We start from the raw sequence: 6,721 nt of genomic DNA, 5'->3' as shown, positions 1-6,721 counted from the left end.
ACTCGTCTTCGCTGGTCCTTCGCTCGCCCATGCCGCAGGATTGCTTTACTTAGACCGTCGCGCCCAAAGGGACATCTTGAATCGGTTGCGCGACGCCCCGAAGACCGTGAGCCTGAGTGAAAGGGCGGAAAAGGCGGTGAAAACGTACCTGACCAATTTGCGCGAACGATACTTGCGCGTTCTGGACCGGCCCTGGGACTCCAAGTACACCAGCCACAGGAATGCAAAACGATGGCCGCTTTAACGTAATTGTAATCACTGCCTGATGTCCTAATACCTACGTTATACCATTGAAAAATGTGTACTCGAAATACCGATAAATATATGCAATCAATACTGGTGAAAGGTCTTTTTTTTTTCAAATTCGAAGTACTACCAATTCGAGGTGTGCCGCCAACGCGACGATCGTTAACGTCAGATTTTTTCAACACCATGATGCCTACAACGGTAGAAGTATTTATTTTTTTATTTTTTTAGACTATCCACTCGTGTTTATTTTAACGAAAGACAAAAGCATAGTATTTTCAAAATGTATAAATAAACATTTTCAGATCTCAAACATACTTTGAACTATTCAAATGAAGATTTCGTAGTAAATTTCCGAAAGTGTAAAATTAAACCGTCATGATGTTTAAAGCGCATAAATAAATAATTGTGTCTTTTTTTATTTAAAAACTTTTTATAATATTGCTGTCTATTTAACGGAAACACAAGTGTGACAAAAATCAGTTCAACATTAGCTAGTCGAACGATATAATTATGAAAACTTGAAGTACGCATTCGAACAAATTACTGAATGTTTATTTTTAAGTCATCCGGAATCTACATTTTAGCCTTTAATACTTTATTCGTTATGTTTACAAGTGTTTACTTGAGTAAAATTAGACATTATAATTGTACTATACCAAAAATGTTCATATGAAAACTAATCAATGGATCAACAATAATTGCAGTTTAATACCTACAAAAAACATATAGATCGTTCTACAGATTCTCGAGATTTCGTTAAAAACTTTTTACTAATATAATAATCAATGGATTATTACCATCAAGTACAATACATTTTTTTAGATTGTAACCCCCTCATTTTTGTCAATTACTGAACTATTTATCTGTTTAATTATTGCGTAATCTTCATTTCATATCAGTGATAGTGCATTTTCGGTTTTATGGTCTGGAACACAGAAGGCTTTTGCGTGGTTCGTTACGGAATACGCTTTTGCTCAAACAAGTTACGGTCAAATTCTACACGTAAAGAACCGTGCCAAAATCGCCCCTGGACAACGGTCAAGATTTCACCTCTAATGTTGTTAGACGTACACACAGTCCGGCTTACGCTCTAACTGAAGGAAGTCCATCGGGAATCTGATTGTGCGAACTTAGACTTTATTATCCGAAACTACGGCCAGTTAGTGTAGCATTAATCAATCTACCCGTATCAGCAGCCATCGTGAGAGCAAATAAATGTGATGCTGTGAACCATGGTAAAGTTGGTCGAAAAAATTGCTGTCCATCGTTATAACGTTAAACAATGCATCTTCTTATATGGCCTATGTTTTATTAACTGCTTAATACAAGGTAAATTGTCAAATACCAATATGATTTTTATTTAATTTTTGTGCACAGTTTAACTCTGGCGTTTCATCATCAACCATCCGTAGTTTTGAGCATGTTATACCATTATAATATGTACGATAATACGTAAAATATTTATTTATTACGTGTAACGTACAACTTTCATTTTTGCATTTATAATTATTAGTTTTTTCGCGAATATTGCATTAGCCGAATAATACAAAATATTAATGTAAACAAAGCGTATAATGCGTATACGATTCACCTCGTTTGACGTGTGTGTAAACACTTTTTATTCACGTTTTAAAATAATGTAAACAAAAAAAAAAAAAAAACATTTTCGTATGTAAACTATGACAGGAAAAACTAAACAATAAAGCAGTTTTTCATTTGGTAGATAAAAATAAAAAACAATGTATTTTGAGTTTATATTACAATAATAATTGTCAATGGCACCTGTTATCATCAAATAAATGTTTTACTTACTTGGTGACACGTGCATATTAATTTTGTTTTCATATTTATGTGTTCTGTTTTCACGTGATTAATGTTAAAATTTAATCAAAATTGATTTATCGTTGTTTCTGGATGCTTTAAATATTTATTCTAGCTCAAAGAAATAACAAAAATAGAAAAATTATTATTACACTTTTCAATGATAAAACGCTGCTATTTGTTTTTATTTTTTTATTTTTTAAAGTAATTTATACTTTTATTACGTTCGTGAAAATAAAGTAAAATATTATAACATCAATAATTTATCCAGTGACGCACAGAAGATTTTTGACAAGGGTGTTGTAAATATATATTTTGAGGTACCCACTCACCACCACCAGTAAAATCTGAGTTTAGGCATAGTATAATTCTTATTTTTAAGTGTTTTTTCGTTTTTCCTTACTAACAAAGATACTAAAAATATTTTTTTTTTTTAAATAAACCTAATATTTATTTTTTTTCAATTTTCTAGGTATTAATTTATAAGTTTGTATAGCATAGTTTTTGGGACTGAGCCCTACTACTTATTCTCATGTGACGCTTTAGTTCTAGGGTAAACATAATTAGTATGTTGATTTGGATAGCTGAAAAAATGGTTAGTTTTAAATTAAACAAATATTCATACAAGTTCACACAGAACTAGCCATTCACCAATTCTCTGAGGGATGTTAGTCGACACCCCTGACCCTCCCTCTGTGCGCCACTGACTCTATTACATCAGTTATTTATATCCTGATGGTAACGTTATTTAAATAAAATACTAGTAAATAATTATGTTACGTTGTCTTAAATTTTTGTAATTACTCCAGACCTTTTGTACGTCGTTCATACAAATAAAACCAATGGCCAGATCCACTATCCATAATAAATTATTGTTTCGCGTATTATAGTTTATGTACTAAGTAGATTTGTTGGTAATATGTGATATCTAATTCTTCTATCTTTATATATTTCAAATAAGTTCTTAGATTTCAAGAAATTTAAACTATGAACACAAACGTTTTAATATAAAAGGGTTAAAATTATATTTGTGTACAATCGAATGGAGCTGTTTTTCTTTCGTCTTAAATCGATCATCATTATACATCAATATCGTATACTACTTGAACATTGAGGTATTATCAGTTAATAGGTGAATACTTTGATAAATGTAATGAAACAATTCAATGATTTACCGGTAGGTCTCTATCAATGATTTAATTTGAATAATGAAATAATTTCTTATGTAACATTTTGAAAACTTAACTAAAGTTCAAATTTGACAATGTACTGTCCTTTTATAAAAAAAAAAAAAAAAAAAAAAATGGGATAATTTTTAAATCATTATGTATTAATCATTCATAATGAATTCTTACAGATTATTTATACAGGTATATATATGTATATACATATCTTATATATAATCTTACCTTTACTTTTGTGTATTTAATAAATATATTAACAATATTACACGATAATTATTTAATTGTATGCATAAATATAAGAATTATAAATAATTTATTATTGTTAATAATTTTAAAACATTAAACAGTAAAAGATTTTAGTTTTAAATTTTATAGATGTACAGTGTTTAAATATTTATTATTTAAAAAATAAGTTCAAATATTAGAATTGTTTGTGTTATTAATGTATTTTCTATTTTATCTTACTTTTATTTATTCAATGTAATTAATAATACATTTTCAATAAATAAATAAATAGCTTATGTAAGGGAATCATATATCATACAGACCGTAATCGTTAATTAGGTGATATAAATAATAATTTTCAAATAATAATCATAAAAGTCATAATTTACCAAACAAATAAATTCAATTCATGGTGAAGAATTAAATTTAACATTTTAAAATATCTAGACTAAATAAATATTTTTAATATTTTTGAGTTGAGTTGAAAATGACAATACCTTAAAGTTATTATCATACACAATAATTTATCAAGTTCAGTTGAACTAATGGTAAATTATATTTAATTCACTAGATTTTTTACGGCAAGATTGACATATTTTACGTGTCTATGTTTATTATATTTTTATAAAAAAAAAAGTCTACTGTTTCTTACAGATTAAAAATAAAAACTTTTTCAAACAACACAGACTTTGTTTAGAAATACATATATATTTTCGCAAAAAGATACAATAATTTTATTGTAATGAAGTGAGTTGTCGGTAATTATAGACTTTTTTACACTTATTTCATGTAATATTGAAATATATATATACATATGTGTGTGTGTATATTATGGCATTTGACTTATATATTATTAGAAAACATGTTTAAATTTGATAAAAATAAAAATAAAAATGTTTACATATTTTTCAATAAAATTACGAATTAAATAATACACTATTTTAAATATATTTCAGATGGTCTTTAATAGTGCGATGATATAAAAATGTTCTGCTATGAAATAAAATATTTTATATTTTAATTAACGAATAAAAAATCACAACAGTACTAACAACACTAACCTGGCTAAAATCTAAACAAAAGCTGTTTAAAAATATAATGAAATAACATCAATGTTTGAATTTTGTTGGGTTTTTCATTTTTAAAAAATTTTATTTAAGGTCATATCTATTGCCAACCAACCATAATATAGTTTCATATTTAACCAGACATATAGTTTGAAGTATGAACAATTGTATTTAATGTTTACGCACAATATGCATATTGTTTAGACAAACATGTCACAATGGTGCAATTTCTTTCTTTATTATATCACTCAAAAAAGACTGCAGACGGTTAATGCGACCAATACGTGTCACTACAATAAAGTTGTGAGTATGCACAAATGTGTAATGTTATATTTTTGTTCGTGTGCTTTAAGCGTAATTTAAGTAATATTTTTATTCTACTCGTCATGCTTTCCGTCGTTTACTGCTCTATCATAAGTAAATATATTCAAATTATATTATATTCGTATTTACACGAAATATTCTACATATTCTCCAAAGAACATAATTTTAAATTATCGTAAACGATACTATATACAATTGAGTAACATTTAAATGTTTTTATTTTAATATACGTCAACTTTATAGCCAATGAAATTATGTAATAACAGTACTATCTAATAACTAATGATAATATCAAAACACAATATCACAGCTAAGTATTAAAAACAAAATTAATTATATATTAAAATTAATTTTTTTATTATTTTAACATTTGTGATCAAGTTTAGATTTTTTAAAAGAAACACAATATTTATTCAATCAACACTATTCGTTTGAATGTTTATAATTTATAAGTTGTAACTATGGTATAATATAGCTACTTTAAATTAAATGTTTTGTTTCATTTTTTGAACCTAAGATATAATTATTTCTATGAATTTATTTTTTTTTTAATTGGTTAAAATTTATGAGAATAATTGTTTGCATATTTTTATATTTAAAAATAAATTTAATCCGAAGTAATACTATATAATAATGATTAGATAATATTTTTTTGAAGACTTATAGATACATGTAATTTTTTAAAAATATAGGTACATTAAAAAATATAAATTTTATAATCATTAAAAATATAGATTTGAATGCTTATTTAACTCGGAGAAATTTGCATTCTAATAAGTTTGCAAATTAACAAAATCCATTTGATTTAGGCATCAGTAATCTTTATTTAAAACGATTCAACCACGAAACCACGAAAACTTAGTAATTTGAATAATACTTTGTTGTCGAATTCCAGTACGATAATGAGTGTATAGATCTAATTAAGTACCAGATAGGTAGGTGTAATGTAAGTTTACCATTGACATAGATAGCAAGTTTGGTTGATGGATGATAATTATTTTTATAGTTGGATAACAAATTATTTTTCATTCGATTTGTGGTAAAACTTACAATACCTACTATGTATGTCGATAGAAGTAATACAATTAAAGATTTTTTTTCATTCCTTAGACATGCCTAACATTAACAAGCCGATGTACTTTGACCCGCCGCCCGGCAGCAGAATCGAGTACCTGATGACCGAAGACGATATGCATTCAGATCCAAATAATTCGGACGAGTATATTTTATCATAAAAACGTAACACCGTACAGCTCGGGTGTACAATACGCAATTAATGAAACACGTTGTTATTATTTTGGTCGCTGCTGATGTTTTTATTATAGTGTTGCAATTTCTTCCCTCTTTTACTCTTATTTATTTATTATTATTATTATTATTATTACTATTATTATGATTTTCTTTTTAATAATAATAACGTAAAAAGATGGTGTGCGTGTGTATTGCACCTTCTATAGGCGGCACGCATTTTTCTCATTACCGACGTACATTACTCGGCCATCAAATGGCTTAACAGATTGTTGAAAAACCCTTTTCTTTCGCTAGCAGCCTGTAATTTACACACAAACGTGGCCGTTAAAAAGTGCCTACACCACTATAAGAGCTGAGTGCTGACGATAAAAAAAAATAAAAAATAAAAAAAATCTGATGTCATGGAAAAAATTGTTTAATATTAATCCCCAAAGACCGTTCATTAAACACTACAAACCACTGATTTCGTGATTAAAAAAGCCGTGTACCTATAATATAAAAGCATTTGTGATTTTTGATAAATCGGATTCGTTATCAGTTAGGTATATATACATATACACAAGAGTACACGGCATGTATATTATCCACACTTAAAAATAA

General features: G+C 27.4%; 1 long non-coding RNA gene across 1 annotated transcript; it reads left to right on the top strand.

Moving 5' to 3' along the window:
* Positions 1-2,375: 2,375 nt before the first annotated feature.
* On the top strand, positions 2,376-6,215 carry LOC112683273. Its single transcript, XR_003148580.1, has 3 exons — positions 2,376-2,390; positions 4,751-4,963; positions 5,981-6,215. It is a non-coding gene; the product is annotated as an uncharacterized LOC112683273 (long non-coding RNA).
* The last annotated feature ends 506 nt before the right edge of the window (positions 6,216-6,721 follow it).

Source organism: Sipha flava, unplaced genomic scaffold (assembly GCF_003268045.1).
Source record: "Sipha flava isolate LNK unplaced genomic scaffold, YSA_version1 222_pilon_pilon, whole genome shotgun sequence".
Taxonomy (NCBI): domain Eukaryota; kingdom Metazoa; phylum Arthropoda; class Insecta; order Hemiptera; family Aphididae; genus Sipha; species Sipha flava.
Note: the sequence above shows the minus strand (reverse complement) of the source record. Positions and strands in the feature narration are given on the sequence as shown.